The sequence below is a fragment of the Eptesicus fuscus genome, chromosome 20 (assembly GCF_027574615.1).
Source record: "Eptesicus fuscus isolate TK198812 chromosome 20, DD_ASM_mEF_20220401, whole genome shotgun sequence".
NCBI classification, from domain to species: domain Eukaryota; kingdom Metazoa; phylum Chordata; class Mammalia; order Chiroptera; family Vespertilionidae; genus Eptesicus; species Eptesicus fuscus.
In genome coordinates, this window is record NC_072492.1 from 25256971 (window position 1) to 25278681 (window position 21711).

Genomic DNA, 21711 nt, shown 5'->3' on the forward strand with positions numbered 1-21711 from the left:
GAAATTAGGCCTGTGGTGGAGTGTGCACACTGGCTCCCACGTGGCCCTGCCCCTCCCACCTGGAAGCAGTGCAGGAGTTGTCTTGTGCATCGTGAGACAAGTGGGTGCTGTGGGAAGTTCTGGTCTCCTTGGTCCACGGTCCCAAGGCTGCTCCCCACTTGGCTCCAGCACTTATAGTTTGATACCAGCAATCTCCAAGTTCAAACGCAGGAGCTATTTTTGGAATCTCAGATCGGGCACAGAGGAGGAGTCTGCATTAATAAAATATTAAGAAACCAGGGAGAAGATTCTGTTGACCCAAAGAGGGTATTTGTGATCTGCTATTATAACTAGGAAGATAGCCCTAATTGGAAAAAAAAAGAAAAGCAGTCCTCTGTCGGTATTAAGCTAAGTTTAATCGAGTGTTAACGAGGCCACCGTACTCTCAAGATACCTCAATGGTTCTCTTGACAAGAATTTGGGTCTCGAGTTGTATTCCCTGGTTGTATGCTGAGTCACATTCCTCTCTGTCTCCCAAAATGTTTATTAATGGTGTTTTTGCTGTGCAGAAATTTTTTAGGACACAAGGTGGTTACTTGATTCTTTACTGCTCTTAGTTGTTAAGACTAAGATATATTATAAATATGTATGTACATTATAAAAATTTTATTTCATGAGCCATTTTCTGATTTCTTCTTTTAAGAAGGTAGGGAGTAAGGAGCAGTTGCTCTCGTTATAAACCAGTGGATATAGGGGAGGGGATTCCTGAACATGTTCAAGGTCCTTGTCACCACTATTTCTACTGGTTAATAGCAGCCCTTCTTTAAAACCCCCCAGAGCTCATTCTATTCCTCCCACTCTCCATACCTCCCCAATCTAAGCCTTCTGCAATGAGTATACTCATACCCTCTTCCTCCTCTTAACTATTCTGCACTTACCTACATTAGAAGTTTCCGGGACAAACCTTAGAGGCAGGACAATGGCTAGGAGTATTTGTTTTTTTTAAATATAGTTATATTTTTTATTGATTTCAGAGAGGGAGAGAGAGATAGAAACATCAATTATGATAGAGAACCATTGATTGCCTGCCTCCTGCATGCCTCCCAGTGGGGACCGAGCCCGCAACCCAGGCATGTGCCCCCAATGAAAATCAAACCTGGGACCCTTAAGTCTGCAGGCAGATGCTCTATCCACTGAGCCAAACCTGCCAGGGCAGCTAGGAGTATTTGTAAGAGAAGGTAGACATTACAAATCTAGTAAGTTGAGTGTCCCGGGGGGCCACTATGAATTAATGTCAGACATGTTTTTGTTTTACCCACCAAGTAATCCATGCCTCTAAGAACCATGGTGCCCATTCCTGCTGTCATTGAACACATCTAAGGTGTGTCCGTGGCCCTGTTGGTCTTATTGTGTTACATGTACTGGGACAGAACACATTATAATCAAAATCATTCCTTCATCCAGGTGCTCTAGGTCCCTGGGAAACTGCTGAACGTACTCCAACCTGCATAGAAACCCATTTCTAGTATCTTGACAGAAATGGCACTGAGTTGGAGATTTGCTGCACTTAGATGTCAAAGAGATGCTCATTTCTTTTGGAGCAAGCCTTTCTGTTCACTTGCAAGAATTCTCAAACCACCAAGGCTGCCCTTACTTATTATGCTGCACTGGAACTGAGAACCACGTGCCAATACCAGCTAAACCTGGCACAGTGGGGCCCGTCTTCCAACAGAGATACATTGGACTTAACAACAGGGTTCACCTGTCACTCAGCATTCAGCATCAGACATTATAGAGAGTTAAACAGTCGATCCTGAGGGGTAGAACATTCCCCCAGGATGAGCTTATATAACATCCCAGAAATGAGAGTCCATTTTATCCCAGACATATCAGCCCTCAAAATCTCTACGCAGAAAGTCAACTGACAGAACAATTTTAGGAAAGCATGACTATTTGTAACCCATGAGTTATACCTGGAAATTCCCTTGGCCTTAAACCTGGTGGGCAGAGTTGTCCACAATGCAAACTTGCCCACAATCTCTGGCCCAGAACTTTCTATTTTGAAATCACAGGATGTGCCAGTCCCCAGTGCAGGAACACCCATCCGCTCCTTCCATGTCCATTTCCATCACCTGATATCCAACTTTGTCAATGCATCCTGACCCCAACGGACTCTAATCAGTATACTTGCCCTTTATCCTCAGCATTTACTAGCTCAACTTGTATATCAGTCAAGAGAGGTCAGATTACGTCACACTAAAAAGAGGTCCCATTTCAATTGCTTAACACAACAGAGACTTATTTTTAACTCCTGCAAAGTTTCCAGTGGGGCTGAACAACACTCTAGGCCAACTGTTCTTCCTCCAGTAGCTAAGCAATCCAGTTAGAAGGATCTTCTAACCACCTTCTACCTGTATCATCGGGGCACTCAGAACCTCAGTAGACCTGAAACAAAAGAACTGTCTAGAACAGGGCTTGGTAAACTTAAAGGACCAGATGGTAAATGTTACTTGTTTGTTTTATTTTATTTTTTATTATTATTATTTTTTTAATTTCTTTATTGATTAAGGTATCACATATTTGTCCTCATCCCCCCATTCCCATCCCACACCCCTCCCCACACATGCCCCCACCCCCCTGTTGTCCTTAACCACTGGTTAGGCTCATATGCCTGCACACAAGTCCTTTGGTTGATCTCCCCCTTTACCCCCACCCTTCCCAACCCTCCCCCCGAGGCCCGACAGTCTGATTGATGCCTCCTTGTTTCTGGGTTTGTTCTTGTTCATCAGTCTATGTTGTTCATTATTTCCCCTAGATGAGTGAGATCACGTGCTATTAGAAATACACTTATAAAAACCGAAAATGAGACGAGCAATAATAGTTATGCTGACAGGCAAATGAATCAGTCTGTAGTGAGTTTCTTTCTGGGCCAACAGTTCTTTTGAGACGCAATTTCAATGTCCAACAGTTCCTTATGTGTACATGTCAGCACTGACATTTCAGTTCTGGATGGTAGACAAATGGTGGTAATGCAGGTCCGACTCTGTCTGGTTTGGTCTTGGGCAATCTGCAGTGATGCACAGTGTTTTATTTTTTAAATATATATTTTTATTGATTTCAGAGAGGAAGGGAGAGGGAGAGAAAGAGAGATACATCAGTGTTGCAAGAGAATCATTGATTGGCTGCCTCCTGCACAATCCCTACTGGGGATGGAACCCACAACTGGGGCAAGGAATTGAACAGTGACCTCCTGGTTCATAGGTTGATGCTCAATCACTGAGCCATGCTGGCCAGGCCAGGGAGTAAATGTTTTTGACATTGCAGGCTGGGAGATCTTTGTGGCACCTCCTCAGCTCTGCCGAGGGAGCATGAAGGGAGTCTTCGATCACATGCAAACAAATGAGTAAGGCTGGGCTCCGATGAAATGTCATTTACGGAAACAAGCAGTGGGCTGGATCTGACCTGCAGGCTGCTGCTTCTCCATTCCTCACCTAGAGTCTCTCACTGGCCATGACATGCCTTTGCCTGCATGTGACACATGTTTTATTTGCTAACGCGAGTCACATGGCCATGCCTCGGGAACCAGAAAAGGATGATTTTCCCGTGTTTTCAGGAGAGAAGGGGAAACTATTTATGAGTGGTACTGACGTCTGCACATGTTCTGTGCAGTTTTAGAAAGCTCTCCTGAATGGGGCCATTAAAAAGAGGAATTAAAGTCAGCCGTTTGAGGTTTGAATATGACATGAGAAGTCACCTGGTAGTCCTTCATGACCCAGGGCAAATACATTTAACTTCTTGGGAGCGTCAGTATCTCCATCTGTAACATGAAGATGCTAATCTCTGGCTGGAACTGTTTGAGGATCAAATGAGATATCGCAGGAGAAAGGGACTTGGACACGAAAAACCAAGGACTCACGCCGTGTTTATTTGCTGTTGCCCTGGGTTTCTTGGGAGCCAGTTTCAGGCTGTTCTTCCATTTAAAACTGACACCCACCCACAGAGGCCTGGGCATTGTCACACTCTGAGTTCCAGCCTCAGTGTCTGAAATGGTAGCCTGGGCCAGGACTTGGGCTGAGCCTCCCGAGCTGACGTCTGGAATTCTCCTTTTTATTCTCTCTAGGCTCCAGCCCATAAGATGGCCCAGAGTGGGCCCAGCTGGAGCCTGGCAGTGGCATGCCTAGCTGAGTTAAATAAGAAAAAGTATCTTTCTTTATAAACAAAATTGCTTTTATGAGTTATGTAAATTTTGTTATCCCTGCCTTTTTCCTCTTGGTATCCAGGAGCGCCTCATTAGCACTTAAACAGTTCTAAGCCACTTCAGTGCCTGTGCATTTGTCCGTCCAGCAGTGTGTGCTTTAACTGCGCCGTTTCTGGGCCTCCGGGGTGGCTGGGAAGGCATGGGGGGTCGGGGGGGGGGGGGGAGGGGGGCGGTGGTGGTGAGAACAAGGGGAGATGAGAAGAGCTTCAGAGAGGCATGTGAAGGAAGGGAACTAATGTTTAGTGAGCATTTTCTCAGTCTCAGAAGTACTCCACACATGATCGGATTTTAGCCCCGCAATAATACTGAATTGCTGGCTCTTTTACCTTCACACACACACACAAAAAGGAAACCCTGAGGGTTTAGGTAACACACCTAAGATCACACAGCCAGGAGGCTGCAGAGCCCAGATCTGAAGCCTGGTCTCACTTCCGTGCTACCAGCCTGTATCCTCCACAGAGCTGCCCCGTCCTGTTGGGTATCAATGACTCCTCCTCCCTTCAGGGTTGTTCACCCAATCCTCTCTCCCACTGGGAAAGGCAGGTAATGGCCAAGGTAACTCATTACTGGGTGACTTCCCTGCTTCATCTATCATACCTACAGAGGTCATTTCATTCCTGCCTCTCCCTTCTCCCTCCATGGACATTTAAGGCTGAGTTTGCAGATCGAAGGGTTATCTTTTGTCAATAAACCACCAAAAAATAAGCAACATCTTAGGGGAGAGAAAATCAGTAAGAAGATAAGGATCTGATAATAATAATAACAACAAGAGAGATTACTATTAATATTAGCTGACCAGTTTTCCATATATTAACTTATGTAATTCTGACAACAATCTCATGAAGTAAACACTATCATCTATAATTTATAAACTGAGACACCTAGATCTGATGCTGCAACTTGCCCAGAGTTGCACAGTAAGTAAATGACAAAACTGGGACTTGAACCTAGAAAGGATGACTCCAAAGCCCAGTTTCTTAACTATTCTGCTGGTCATTTCAGCCACCTGGCAGGTTTTGTTTGTGTTTTTGTTTTTGTTTTAATGCCAGTGGCCGGCCTTTACCTCAAGCTATTCTGATGCATTTGGTATGAGATAGGGCCGGGGCATGTATTTTTCACCATTAATGAAAAGTCTTATTAGCAACTGGTGGGCAGCGTCCAGGGATGCTAAATGTCAAGTGTGCTTGAGACAGTATTGTCCAAGGAAGAATTTTTTCTGGCCCACATTATCAATAACATCCCACTGGCATAAGGGGAATATGGCTCTCAGATCTGTGTGTGCATATTTCTAAATTCTACTGAGTATCAGGGGATATGGACTGTGTTCTCTCATGGATGAATGGATTATTCTACTTAAAACTTTGCAACCAGTAAGCGGTGATGAAGATCCAGGCAAGTCTACACACCGGCCTCCTTCAGGTCCAGGGCCTCCATGACTGAGAAAGCGCATCACAAGCCTGGCCCCACGGCTCCTCATTTGCAAAATGGGATTTTAAAAATTGGCAAAGGGTTCTTCTAAGGATTAAATGAAACATCATATGCAAATCACAGGACATAAAGGCACTTGGCACATAACAAATATAAGCAGAATGCATACCTATGACGAAATGAATGCCATTTTCCTCTTTGGGTTGATTAGAGAAAAATCTATAATACCTTATTTAAAGCATAATAAAGTAACATAAATAATAATTACAGCTCAGCTGGTGTTGCTCAGTGGTTAAGCATCAATTTATGAACTAGGAGGTCACGGTTCAATTCCCTGGTCAGGGCACATGCCTGGGTCGTGGGCTGGATCCTCAGTGTGGGGCATGCAAGAGGCAGCCAATCAATGATTCTCTCTCATCATTGATGTTTCTATCTCTATCTCCCTCTCCTTCCTCTCTGAAATTAAATATATATATATGTGTGTGTGTGTGTGTGTGTGTGTGTGTGTGTGTGTGTGTGTGTATTTTAAAAATTACAGATGGATGAATTTGAAACATCTCACAAGAAAGAGAGGCCTTGAATGAGCCAATGATCAAGGAACTGGAGGAGTGATTAACTCAGCTCCTCATACCAAACCACTTCCCCTTTTAGAGCATTCCTGCAACAACCCAGGACTCAGCGGCAGCAGCAAGATCCTGCCTTGTTCAGAAAGCTCCCAACATTAGCAAAAATTGGCGGAGCACTCCTAGTGAACTTGAGAGCTGGTTTTGCTGAATTTTGAAAGTTAAAATACACTTTCCAAGCCAATCTGAAAAGGCTGCATAATGTATGATTCCAAAGACATAACATTCTAGAAGAGGCAAACCATGGAGAGAATATCAAAATCAGTGGTTGCCAGGGCTTGGGGCTGCAAGAGGGAGCGATGAACAGTGGAGCCCAGGAGATTTTAGAGAAGCGAGATTGTTCTGCACGCTACTGTAAATAGCAGATGTATTTCATTAAATATTTGTCAAAACCCATAACATGTACAACACAAAGAGTGAACCCTAATGTGAACTTTAGTGCATAGTAATTATTATTATTGGTTCATCACTTGTAACAAATGCTAAACCACACAAAGGCAAACAAAAATAGTTTAGTACAAGGCATGATGGGTAAGAACACAAGAAACAGAGAGCTACATTAACTGGAGGACATTAACTGGAGGCTAAAATGGCAATCATACTTGGAAACGTTGACATCATGTGCCTCCAGACTCTGAACAGAACATGTTTTCTCTATAGAAAAATGGGATAAATATGGCACTACTAGAATAGCAGGTGCATAAGCTACTATTGGTTCTGCAAATACTCAAGAGAGAGACATGCCCACTTTCCTTCCCATGGAGGAAAATAAGCAACTGCAGGATTTTGGGTCGGAAGAAATGAGGCATCCATTTTATTGATTAATTGTATTAATCAAAATTTTTCTGTGAATTTTCAAAACCAGGGGCACACATTGCAAAGACAGAAGCAGAAGCTCATGGTCCTTACATTATAAACCACATCTCTTTAACTTCCATGTGTGGCTCTCTTTCTCCTCTGCCATTAAAGGACCCCAAAGGGCTAATTGATCAGGTATCATCTGAAAGCAGTGTAAAAATGTGTGTGTGTGTGTGTGTGTGTGTGTGTGTGTGTGTGTGTGTGTGTAAAGGGTGGGGGGGAGGCAAGGTGGAGGTAGAAATGGATCCTCCCATTAAGAAGAACTTGATCTGAACTACATTGACAGCTGGTAAAGGAAGTGGGTATAGAACAATGGCCTAAAGAATTATCCTGAAACCTTATCTGAGGCCACTCATTTCACCAGGGACTGTCATAAAGCACACTCATGTTGCAAGCCTTACCTAGAGGTCTGCGACAGAAGAGAGCGTGTGGGGGCCACATAATGACACTTGATAACTGGTCAGAAAGAGAGAACCAGGTGTTAACAAAACTCAGCAGTCTCTAAAAGCTGCACAGGGCAAATGGCTCTTCCCACTGACCCATACAGAAAGAAAATGTCAATGAGAAGGCTAAGGAAATAGGTTATGATGTAGTAGAAAAAGGATAGTATTGAAGTCAAATGACCTGGGTTCTAACACCAGCTCGATCACTTACTACTTAGGTGGCCTTGGGCTCCTTGGTAAATCTGGTGTAGTCTAAATTTCCACCTCAGTAAATGGTAGTGGTAATATTTACCTTACAGAGTTGTTGTAAGTACTTAAAGCAATAACTTTATATCACAATGCCTAGCACACAGCCAGTACTCAATGAAGGGGCCATTATCATTGTAGTTTGCATTTAAGAAACATGCTAACCTCCCAAGAGCAGTGCTATAAAAGGGTTCTATAAAGGGCATTCTTCAAAGGGAGAAGGATATCCACATGACTGTTCCCCTCTCCTCCTCTCAAAGCACACAGGGGCCCTGTTGGTTGGGCATTGTCCCGCACACCGAAAGGTTGCTGGTTCAGTTACTGGGATTGATTCCCAGTCAGGGCACATGCCAGGGTTGTGGGCTTGGTCCCCAGGATGGGGCGTGCAGGAAGCAGCCGATGGATGTTTCACTCTCATTGATGCTTTTCTCTCTCTCTTTCTCTCAAAATCAACTAAAAATACATTTTTTAAAAGCAACACCACATACACAGGGTAGTCAATGGCTCCCATGGAAAGGTAATGTCACCATCCTTTTCTCCAGTAACCTCCATCGTCATCACCAGACAGCAGCAGTAATAATGGTAACTCCTCTGTTTGGTACTCTCTTAGATATTATCTCAGGCTTTCTGACCCTCTAATTTCCCTGCCTCCCTAAAGCGTGGCACTGAGTGGCGGACATCGCTGCAGTGGGCGATTCAGCTCTTCCCTGGGATAGGAAATGCATTTCCCCAGGGAAACAAAGGCTGAAACTGCCATTCATCTTAACCATGTGTTTACTACTCAGGGCCACGCTCCTCAGTTCGGCCACATAAGAGCTGGCCTGGGAAGCAAATCACCATCTAGTTTCTGTAATGGTGGAGCATGACATAAAGTCCAGTGAACTGATTTGCAAGGAGATGTTGGAACACACTGTATAGGTCAGGGTCTCTGCCTTCCAACTTAATTACCGTACTTCACCTGCGACAAAGGCGACATAAATCAACAGGATTCCCCAATCTCCTCTTCCATGTCCTGGGGGGCTGCCAGCTGGCTAGGAGCGACTTGGAGCCATCGGCTCTTCTTTTCTCCAGCACTCCCTCCTTGGCTTGTTCCAAATGCTATGTCTAGTTTTTATGACTATATGCTTTTCTAAATCAATGCAACTAGACCACTCAATAGGACCCAGGGGAGTTATTGTCGTAGCATCTGATAGCATCTGCCAGCTTATTCATATGACGGCAGCTGTGGATACACCTACAACAAGAAGAAAGGAGCAATCCAAGGAGGCGGGGTTGTGACATGACCTCTATTTCCCATCTCTTCCTCTGAGCTATTTTTCCTATTGCACTTGTATTTCCTGAGTCCCTGATTCTTTGCTCTAGTATCTCTGTATTCTTTAATTTCTCAAACCCATCTTCTAGAATAATAAAAGCATAATATGCTAATTAGACTGGTCAGCCGAATGAACTTCCGGACATCCTTCCGGATGACCTTCTGGACAAAGCTGGGGCTGCGAGGGCTGAGCCCCTTGCATGAATTTCGTGCATCAGGCCTCTAGTATAAAATGAGGAAGGAATAACACAGGTTGGGGCTCTAGGTGTCAAGCTCTAATAGTATCTCATTTTATCCTCACAACAATCTTGTGGAATAGGTATTATTATTATAATACCAACTCTACAGATAAAAACACTTAAAACCAGAGAGACTCAGGAACTTGACCAGGGTCGCCCAGCTGGCATGTGACACATTCAAAACCTGAATCCAGATTTATTCAACTCCAAAGTTCATTATGTCTAATCAATAAGTTACAATTATTTAGCACTTTATCATCTTTAAAGTACATTGTTTTGAAATCATGGGATTATTTGAACTTCCTTCCTGTAAGCTGAGATAGCAGGAGAGGACATGGAGACTCAGGTGGGTAAAGACTCTGCCTAGAACCCCAGGCGGATAGTACAAGGAATATGGATTTTGGAGTCAGGCAGACCTGGGTCTGGGACTGCCCTTGACTTTGTATGTAGCTGAGGAAAAGTCACTCATGTTCTTAGGATCCTCACCTATAAAGTGCAACTAATTATACCACCCTAAGAGGAGGTTTCCTATGAAATGAACAACTAGGGGCAATTGAACAAAATGTCTAAAAGTATGCACTGTTGAGTCAGACCACCTATATTAAGTAACTCTGGGACTGAGAAAAAGTCATATTGAGAAAGTCGTTTAGCCTAAGTCTCTATAAGAAGAGTATCATTAATGATATCTAATTTGGGGACATTGGGGGTTTAAATGATATAGCTCATGTAGAACAATTAGTAATGAGCTCGTGCTCAGTCAGTATTAGCTGTTATTATTAGTATTTGTAAAGCAGCTCACAACGTGCCTAACGCAGAATAGACACAGAGCTAATCCTCCCAGCACTGCGTGCACCCGGCTCTGGAATGTGTGAGCCAGGAAAACGCTTCCTCCAGTTCCGTGGAGGCCTCCCTGCCCTTGTGACGTCCACCTGCTCAGACGCAGGCCTTTGGGAGCCAGGTAAATGAAGGCAAGAGGTGCCATTTTCAAATTTAATAAACCTTCAGCCACTCACAGGGGCATGGCTCATTCCCACTGGCAGGTTATAGACAGCCTTTCCTCCATTATCTGGGGCTAATTTTAATCCAAGGGCTGCTTTGCTCACTTTGCTCTCCACAACCCTCGGCCTCCTCCTGAGCCCCAGGGGGGATCTGCTCAGAGAGTGTAAGCCCATATCAATATCATCCTGAACAAAACATAATTAGAAAACTAAATCAGCAGCCACACGAGGAGTGGAATGCTTTTCAAAGCCGAGTGCAGAGTGAGTGGGATGATGGCATTTATGGACATTTTCGCTTACTTTAGATTATTCACATCACTGCTTTCCTTTATCAATATAGAGGATCAAGAAGATTGGGCATCTATCTTGATTCCAGTGTCAAAGTGGGTTGTCAAAGTGGAACTGGTGGGCCCAATTCTGTCCACTTGGGACTGGTGGGTCAATTTGGGGGAGTCAAGCTTCATCAGAACACAGCCACGCCCACTCATTTACATATTGTCTATGGCTGCTTTTAAGCTACAATGGCAGAGTTGAGTAATAGCAATGGAGACCAATTAGCACCCTAAGCCTAAAGTATCTACCATCTGGCTCTTTATAGAAAACGTTTGCCGACCCTTGTTCCCGTTTATTCAAGAGCCAGGTAGACTCCAGAAGAGCCCAAGAAGGGTCCTCTTTGGCCTACCACTGATGACCAGTACTGACCTCCAAGTCTGACAGGTGGCTAGGGCTGCGCAAGAATGGATGCTCAAGCTTGTGAAAGAGCCTGGCAGATGGTGAACTCACCTGGGAGATCAGGGCTGATCTGGCCTTTCTGGATAGCCCTGTGCTCATTGCTCCCAGTGGGTAGCAGCTCAGGGAAGACCTGCTGGGTTCCCCGCGCTCAGGAAGGTGCCTCAGAGCTGATCTAATCCTTGTGGTGGGAAAACTGCTTTGTGACTGGATTATCTCCCTGCTGACAATGGCTAGAGTTCCATAACTCACAGCCCCGGAGATCAGAGTTTAAAAATGCACTTGGAAATTCACTTTATATCAGTTGTAGATAGCAGAGATGGAGGTTGATTGACAAATATTAACATTCCTAAGAATTCCCAGGGATATCTGCAAATAATGCAGATTCCTGACTTTACCTAATGAGTCCCAACTGACTAACTTGGGGTGAGGTCCAGGAAGCACTACTGTATTTTTTAAAACAAATAATTACTAGCGGTATTTTTGTTTGCTGTTGTTGTTTTTATTGGTGACCCAGGTAAAACACTTTAAGAAACAGTGCTCAGTCATTTTGGGGTTGCAGACCACATAGAATCTTATGAAAGTTATGGAAACTTCAATCTAGTGGGAAAAGATAATGTATGTGTACACATATCCAATGTTTCCTACAACTTTAGAGGGTTCTGGACTCTCTAATTGTTAAGAATCCCAAGTTAAGATCCTAAAATAATGAATGAGAGAGAAAGTGTATGAAAGAATTTGAGGATGGCACTCCTGACAGCCTTCACCCGCCCTTTCCCCTTCTCATAAGCTTGCATGAAGAGTCATTCCTCCTCTGTAATGTGGATGGGTGATGCTTGCCCAGATGACCTCATGGGGTGGTGAAGGTCGCATGAGGTCACATGTAGGAAAGCAAATTGCAAGCTCTAAAGAGCCATGCACACACTGGGGCTCATGATAATGAAATAGCCATAGTTGCGTTCCAAATTCACATCCATCCTCAGCACTGTGATCTCAACTCTGCCCTCCCGGGTCCTTCAAGTCCAGTTGACAAGACAGTCTTCCTGTCCAGTTCTCCTCTGTGCCATAGTTACCTGAAGAATTTTACTTTGTAAAATAACTGACTGCTGAACATCTTCATTTCAGAGCCTTGCCAGACACACACACTCGGTGCACCCCAAACCCACCATGAAATTGGTTCCTCTCCCTCCTCATTTCCTGGTTTCCATGGTGATTGGATGACATTTTGCAATATTGTATACCCCTTTCCCTCTCTGCATTTTTCTCTTCTTTCTGCTCTTCCCCACCCCCCACCCATTCATATTCAGTTCTTTCCACAGGGAAGAAAAGGAGAACTTGGATTCTTCTGCTATGGGAGAGGGGAGGGTGTTTCAACAGGGTCCCCTGAGGGTGGGCATTAGAGGGTACATCTGAAGAGAGCAAAGGAATGAGTCACAGATACAGGCAGAGCAGAGTGCTCTAAGCAGAGGAGAGAGCCTAAGGTGGGAGCCTGCTTCAAGTTTTTAGGAAGGGAACAGAGGTCAGTGTGGCTGGGTGAAGTAGGAAGGAGAGGAGTGGTAGGCAGTGAGGTCAGAGGGACCAGATCTGGCATGACCTTGAGGTCAAGTTCAGGACCGTGCCTTTTATCCTGAGTGATTTGGGAGTTGAAACTTAAATTTTAAAAGGATTGTTCTGGCTTTGTGTTAAGAATGAGAATCGTGATTTTCAAGTCCTCCCCTATGGCTGCATAGGCGCCAGGGCATAAGCAGAAAACCCAATCAGGGGGCTCATTCAACAGCCCAGGCAACAGCTCGGGAGATGAGGGCGGTGAGACGATGGCAAGGTACTGGACAGATTTTGAAAGTAGAGCCAATCACATTTTAAATGATGGGTTAGATGTGGCATTTGAACGAAACAAGAAAAACAACATGACTGCAAGATTTAGAATCTGTCAAATCTGAGATGTGATGACTCAAGTTGGCTTGGTGGCGGAAGGAGGACTGGGTCAGACATTTGACTGAAGCCACATTATACTGAAGGTGCGTGTCAAACACCCACGTGGAGATAGTGAATAGACAATTAGACGAATTCGTCTAGCGTTCTAGGGCAAGGTCTATGCTAAAGTCAAGAGTATATATCCCACAGGGTTCAGGTGGTGTTTGAAGGTCTGAGGTGGGATGAGCATGCTAAGGGAGTGGATGTGGACAGAGAAGTGAGAACTGGAGCACCCCAGTGTAAAAGGTTGGGCAGAAACCAGGACTTCACATAGGAAACTGGGAAAGAGTGGCCTGTGTGGTGATAGGAGAATCAACACACAGTGAAGTCCTAAAATGGAAGGAAATGGTTCAAGAAGGAAAAGGTCATTCAGCAAGGTCACCTGTTCTTGACATGTCAAATGAGGACCGAGAATTAACCTCGAGATATCAACAGTATGGTCTGCTGAACTCTGTGAATCCTGAAATATTCTCTGGGAGAAATAAAAAATCATTTGGCCCAGGGAGCTGAAGGGACATTTTTAGATGGAGACTAAGGGTTGCTCAAAAGTGAAGCGGACTTGATGGATGCCCAGTTGCTGAGCAGGGTGCCTGCCCTTTTCTCACCTCCAACGAAGTGATTTTTCATCAGAGGAGAAACCTGTCACACCTTTGAGCTGCCAAGCCATAAATCTTTTCACCAACTTGCTAATAGTTTTTCTCGCCACCTTTCCCGGTATCCGGAGTAATTGTTATGAAATATGGGCTTGTGCTGTCTCTTCCAGCTGGAGCCCCTCTGTCCTCTGCAGGTCCTGGGGGAGCAAGGCTCTGTGTTTGTCCGTGGGTGTTCGATAGGAGCACAGCGGATGCTGTTACCAAGAATGTAACATCCTGATGAAACCGGAGGCGCCAGCCACAACCTGAAATCTGAGAGCCAGTGGCCCTTCCTGTCCAAAATGCATCCTCAGTGGCCTCTGCTTTGTTGAACATATTCTCTCTCTTGGGGAGACAGAAGGAAAACGACCCCTATTTAATCATGGGGACGAAAACAGTCTTTCATTCATGCTTTTCATTATTCCATGGACATGCCTAGAGTATCTGAAGTTGTTCAGGAGAGTATGAGGTTAAAAATTGGATGACCATGAGTAATCTGACATGTACATTTTATGGAAGTCATACTTAGAAGGAATTATCTGAAAGGGTACATTTTTCTGGAAAGAATATTGGAAGAGATCAGTCTGGGGCTGTTCAGTAAGTGCGGCTTTCAGTCTCCTGAGTGAGTTCCTTATGAGGAATGCTCTCACAGCCCGGCCAGCGTGGCTCAGTGACTGAGCATCAATCTATGAACCAGGAGATCATGGTATGATTCCCAGACAGGGCACATGCATTGGGTTGCAGGTTTGATCCCCAGTGTGGAGCGTGCAGGAGGCAGCTGATCAATTATTCTCTTTCATCATTGATGTTTCTCTCTCTCTCTCTCCCTCTTCATTCCTCTCTAAAATTAATAAAAACATTAAAAACAAAAAAGAAGTATCTCATATCAGAGGCAGTGGGATTTTTGTCTGCCCATCATGAGTTCTTGTCAGATCCTAAAAAGTCCGGGTTAGGATTACCAAGTCTCTTAAACCCCCAACATGGATCCTGAAACTTCAACAAGATCCCCTAGTGGTGGCAAAAATTACCTTTTTAAGCCTCATTTCTATGATATACCATATTTTTTGTGTATAAGACACCCCCATGTATAAGACACCCCCCCACTTATCCAACCCAAAATTAAGAAATCAATATTTTAAACAGTTTGCTGGTTTTCCTCTTAAGGCCTTCTTCTTTTTTTGGCATCTTAAGGAGTTGTTCTTCCTGTTTTCTCCACTGTCTAATCATACACTCAGTGGGAGGAGGTCCAAATTGTCTCTCTGTAGTTCTATTTCCGTGCTCTTTTGCATAGCTAATTACATTCAGTTGGAATTTTGCAGAATAAGGCAATCACTTACTGCTATTTATCATTTTTATTTTTTGACATCTTTATGGGCTCAGAATGCTCTGGTCCCTATTGCATCTGCACACTCTCCACCTCCACCTCCAATTATGGCATCAGCTGACATCAGTAACAATAAGGCTTGTGTTTGGCGGAAGCCTGTTTGACAAGGTATGGGCAGCTAGGCACCCGTGCAGCTCCCTCCTTGGCTGACTTCTGTGTGTGAGACGCCCCTCGGATTTTCAGTCTAACGATTTTAGAAAAAAATAGTGTCTTATACATGGAAAAATATGGTATACCTGAGTTCAGGGTTCAATGTCTTGGTATGCATCTAAGTGCCATCTTGCTACACTGGCCTTATCCTATATAATAAAAGCCTAATATGCTAAGTGTCCAGTTGACCAGCCAGCCATACAACCAATCAAAGTGGAATATGCTAATGCAGTGGTTGGCAAACCGCGGCTCACTAGTCACATGCGGCTCTTTGGCTCCTTGAGTTTTTAGCAAAGGCCAGCTTAGGAGTACCCTAATTAAGTTAACCTTTTGCACTCGGATGTCGAGTGTGACTCGACACGGTTAGCATTGGTAGCAGGAATCGAGAAAAAAGCAAGTGAGTGCAAAGGATTAATAACAATGTACCTAACTATATAGTTTAAGTTTAAAAAATGTGGCTCTCAAAAGAAATTTCAATCGTTGAACTGTTGATATTTGGCTCTGTTGACTAATGAGTTTGCCGACCACAGTGCTAATGTATGCTAAGGCCGCTCAACTGCTCACTATGATGTGCACTGACCACCAGGGGGCAGACAGTAGACAGTCAACCAGTCGACCAGTCACTATGACGTGCACTGACAACCAGGGGGCAGACACTCCAACCCATAGGTAGGTTAGCTTGCTGCTGGGGTCTAGCCAATCAGGACTGAGCGAGACAGGCCGGACATGCCCTGGAGCCCTCCCACAGTCCCTCTCAAACTGGCCAACCTCCCACTTCCCTCCCTGGCCCGATCATGCACCGGTGGGGTCCTTCAACCTGGCCTGCACCCTCTCGCAATCTGGGACCCCTTGGGGGGTGTCGAAAAGCTGGTTTCAGCCCGATCCTGCAGGCCAGGCTGAGGGACCCCACTGGTGCATGAATTTGTGCACCAGGCCTCTAGTGTTCTATAACAGCGACTTGGTGTCATAGATACAGAGTTGCCCTGAACCTCTGTAATGATGAACAGTCAGTGAACATGTGCAATGGGTTATCTACAAGGTCTCAGTGGTAGGCCAGTGCAAGGCTTGTCAAAGCACCTGTGAGGGCCACATACTGTTCTAAACACTAGGCATATAAAGTTGAAGACAGATCCCTAACTCTTACCTGTAAGAGACTCAAATGGAAAAGGGTTTGCCAAAATCCTGTGACATTAAGGAAAGAAGTATCCTGGGCAATCAAGCCCTAGTTTTACCTCATGAATCCACTGGCTAAACACATGTCTTAGTCTTGTCTGCCAGTGTCCCAGTAACTGAAAATTGGCCTGTCAAAATTTCATAGGATAGCTTTAATATTGCTTGAGCAATGATTCCTGCAATGTAGTTCAAGCATAACAATTTAATTCCAATTTTCTTAGTTTAATATGGAGAGTGCATCTAGTCAATGAACCCAACACTAAATTACTTTAAGGATTTCTGAGCAAGTGCAGATGCCTGAACTAATCTTTGAGAATTGATCAAGCTCTTTCCCCTTGCCAGGCATTGTGCTAAGAGCTTTATGTGGATTATCTCAGTTAATTCACAAACCACTGAAGTAAGTACCATTATTATCTTCCATTTTACAGATGAAGAAAGTGAGTCTGAGCCAGGACTCTGGTCCAGGAAGTCTGGTACCAGTCTCCTCAATCCTCATGATAAAACATTTCCTCATGCAAGATTGACTCAGCCCATGTAATATAACCACCTGCTTGATGAACGTTAACACATAGGATGTGTTATTCAGCAGAATAGTGAGGGTCAGCAGGTGGCAGGACACAAGGATGACATTAGCAAAGACATGGAAGGATAATTTCCAGATCTCACTTCCTTTGCCTTCTTTTGTATACAATGCTATTGAACAGACTCTGACACTCAAATATATCTTTTTCTATCCTTGTGATGAATAAAGACCTTTTAAATTATTAGAGAAGAGCAAGAGAAGTAAGATATAAAGTCATTATTTCTACCCCAAAATCTCAATTGATAAAACATGGGCAAATTCTGACAGCTTTCTCACCTTGGCAGGTGATGTGTTCTCCATCTGGACTACCCATTTCATTCCTTTCTACCTTCCTCCTGGACAACTTTTTTCTTCAAGATTTAGCTCAATGGTCACTTCCTTCAAAAAGTCACCCCTAAGTCCCAGACTTAATCAAGTGACCCTTCTCTGTTTTCCCCACCATCAGAGCATCATAACTGTCTGTGGGTTTTCTATACTAACAGACAATTATGGAACTTTATGAACAACTTTAATACAAAGATTGTTTTACTCTTCTTTGTATACTCAAACATGTAACAGAGTGGCAGATGTATAATAGATACTCAATAAGAGAATGAATGAGTGAATGAATGAATGAATGAATGAATGAATACATCCTGGAATGGACCAGCCGGATTTGGTCTGCTTATAACCAGAGTCTACCTTCTTAAACTCAGTTATCCATCACTGGGTTGCCATATGGAGCATGTTCACCCCTACAACTGGAGACAGAGCACATGGTCTAACAAAAATTTAATCCTGGAAGAGATAACAGAGATCAGCTTATCCAACCTCTTCTTTATAGAAATACTAGAGGCCCAGTGCATGAACTTTGGGACCCCTCCAATCTGGGATCCCTCTCACAGTCCAGGACTGCTGGCTCCCAACTGCTCGCCTGCCTGCCTTCCTGATTGCCCCTAACCACTTCTGCCTGCCAGCTTGATCACCCCCTAACCACTCCCCTGCCAACCTGATTGATGTCTAACTGCTCCCCTGCCAGCCTGTTTGCCCCTAACTCCCTCCCCTGCAGGCCTGGCCACCCCTAACTTCCCTTCCCTGCAGGCCCGGTCACCCCCAACTTCCCTCCTCTGCTGGCCTGGTCGCCCCTAACTGCCCTCCCCTGCAGGCTTGATCGCCCCCAACTGCCCTCCCCTGCTGGCCATCTTGTGGTGGCCATCTTGTGTCCACATGGGGGCATCCATCTTTGACCACATGGGGGCAGCCATCCTGTGTGTTGGAGTGATGGTCAATTTGCATATTACTCTTTTATTAGATAGGATAGAGGCCTGGTGCATGGGTGGGGGCCAGCTGGTTTGCCCTGAAGGGTGTCCCAGATCAGGGTGGGGGTTCCCTTGGGGTGTGGGGCAGCCTGGGCGAGGGGCCTGTGATGGTTTGCAGGCCAGCCATGCCTCCCGATGACCCAAGCAGAGGCCCTGGTATCTGGGATTTATTTATCTTCTATAATTGAAACTTTGTAGCCTTGAGCGGAGTCAAGCCTCCTGCTTGCTCCATCGCCACAGCCATTTTTGTTGGGATTTATTTATCTTCTATAATTGAAACTTTGTAGCCTTGAGTGGAGGCCTGGGCCAGCCAGGGTGTGCGGAAAGCTTGGCTTCCTCCATTACCAGGGAAACCCAAGCCAGGGGGCGGGGGGCCTGGGGGGACCCAAGCCTCCTGCTCGCTCCGTGGCTGCAGCCATCTTGGCTGGATTAATTTGCATACTTGCTCCTGATTGGATGTGGGCATGGCTTGTGGGTGTAGCGGAGGTATAGTCAATTTGCATATTACTCTTTTATTCGATAGGAATAGAACACAGACTAAGTGGATTGAAGAGCTTTCCCCAAAGTTGCCTCGATGGTCAAGGACAGAACTGAGAATGGGACTTAGATTTTCTGACTCCTGAGCCAGAGACCTCTGCCACCTCATCAGCATTCCCCCCACAGGGAAGGGTCTCTTCATGTACTGCCCCCTGAGGACAGCCTGTCTTCCTGATGGAGAGATTTGTCTACATTAAGAAATCTTCCAAGTGACAAAGGAAAGTTACAAATGAAAAGTGAATTCATGTTCCCACATATTGTTGAAAACTATTCACAGAGTCTCTTGTCCCCCAACCACCACTTCTAAAATATGTTTCAAAAATTCAATTACTTCAGGGCATTGTTTATTTTTTTCCCTCAAATAATTCATTGCACAAAAGAAACTTAGAAAGTGTTAGAGATTGCTTCTTATTTTTAAATGAACAGTCAAGGACATCTGCCATAAAGAAAATTTTCATTTCAGCCAGAACATTGATTTCAATAAATCTATTCAAAGAAATAAAGTGCCTATTCTTCCCTTTGGTAAAATACACTTGAAGCTCACAAAAATATTTTGTTAATAGAAATGCTAGCAAACAATGACAGAGACATAGACTGATGCCACTGAAATGTAGCGTAAGACCCAATAGTCACTAGAAATTAAGACATTGCTTCAGTAGACAGTCCATAACAGTTTGCATAACATTTTGATAGGCATTGCTGGTGCAGTGGGAAGAATAAGGGCTATGGAAGCAGGAATATTTGCTTAAGTCCAACTCTGTGAGGTATTAACTCTGTGACCGTTGACAAAAGATTTAATCCCTTTAGTTCTATTCCTCAATTAGAGAAATATTTAATGAGCACATGCTAAGTGCAGGCTCTCCTTTAGGCTGTGTACAGCAGTGAAATAAAGAGTTTTAGAAGTCTACCCTCCTCAAGCTTACATTCTCATAGGGACAGACTTTGGGAGACAAACAACATGCTAAAAAAAAAAAAAAAGGAAATATATAGTATGTTACTTGGTGGTTAATACAATGGAGAAAAACACAGGTGGGGGAAAGGGAGTGTAGGGAAGAGAGGGACTTTAAATAGGATGATCAGGAAAGGTGTCACTGAGAAAGTGGCATTAGAAAGAGGGCTGAAGGAGTGAAGAAATAAGTCAGGTAGGTATATGGGGATAGAGTTCTCCAGGTACAGAAAATGGTAAGGTCGAAGGCCCTGGGGTGGGTCACATAGTGTGTTCAAAGAGCAGCAAGAGGGCTGCATGTCTTGGGCGTTAGGAGTAATGGGGAGAGTAATGGGAGACAAGCTCAAAGAGGTGTAAGAAGAGGGCCAGACCTAGTAGGACCTTGGAGTCCAAAAAGGACACTGGCCTTCTTTTCTAAAGGAGGAAGGAAGCTTTTGGAGAGTTTTGAGCAGAGGAGTGGTATGGTCTGGCTCTCGGTTTTCAAAGATCGCACTCTATTGACATTTAACTAGGAGGGAAAGGGTGAAAGGGAACAGTTAACGAGGCTATTGAAATGAACCATGAAGAGATCACGGAGTCTTGGACTAGGTGAGTAACCATGGAGAAAGTGAAAGATGGCCCTAGCCGGTTTGGCTCAGTGGATAGAGCGTCAGCCTGCAGACTGAAAGGTCCCAGGTTTGATTCTGGTTAAGGGCACATGCCTGGGTTGTGGGCTTGATCCTCAGTAGGGCATGTGCAGGAGGCAGCCGATAGATGATTCTGTCTCATCCTTGATGTTTCTATCTCTCTCTCCCTCTCCCTTCCTTGCTGAAATCAATAAAAATATATTTTAAAAAAAAAGAAAGTGAGAGGTGGTCAGATTCTGGGTATAGTTGAAGGTAGTGCCATCAGGAAGTGCGGACAGATGGCAGGTTGAGAATTGAATGAGACAAGATGCATAAAATGTTAGTGTCATCTGGTACAATTAATGAGCTCAAACTGAAAGCAATTCCTTTATCTCCCTTCTTATTGGTGACTAGTATTATTAAATGCTAACAGTCAGCCCTAACCAGTTTGGCTCAGTGGATAAAGTGTCGGCCTGCAGACTCAGGGGTCCCAGGTTCGATTCCGGTTAAGGGCATGTACCTTGGTTGTGGGAACATACCCAGTAGGGAGTGTGCAGGAGGCAGCTGATCGATGCTTCTCTCTCATCGATGTTTCTAACTCTCTATCCCTCTCCCTTTCTCTCTGTAAAAAATCAATAAAATATATATTTTTAAAAATGCTAACAGTCATTGAGTATTGACAAAGCAGCAGACACTGTACCCATTCCTCAGTAAATGGTCCTTCCATGTTTCTGGGATCTTACTGAGACTGTCTAAGCTCTTAGAAGCAAGCTGTTTGGGATTTTATTGACCGTTTTGTTATTTATTGGCCTCCTCCATATTCTCTTCATGTTTTAAATGGTCATCAGACCCGTGGGAGGAGACTCAATCAGTAACTTCTCTGGTCCAGGCTTTCCACATTGGTTTCTTCCTCCTGATTCACCTGGAGGGCAGTGGCATGTGCTCTGAGCATACATCCTAAAAACATGCATCCCTTCTCACTCCTTTGCAGGGCAAGGTGGATCATGGGAGACAGGGCTAAAGCCTTTGCCAACCCTGGGTCTTCTTTATGTTGGCTCCCCTGAAACGACCTCAGTGTGGTAGAAATTCCCCCCAAACAGCAACCGGCTCTTGTTCAAGCTTTCTTCTGCTGCTTTGGGGATGATGGGAAACGGGAGGTGTGCCAGTAATGACCAGCCCGTGGACACCAGTGACCTCAGTGGGGAAGAGAGAAGCTAGGACTCGAGTGTCTCAGAGGAGCACTCGGGTGGTCACAGTCTGGATTTTCTCATTCCTCGGACACACCCTCTTTCACTCTTTGAAATGAATACAGATTT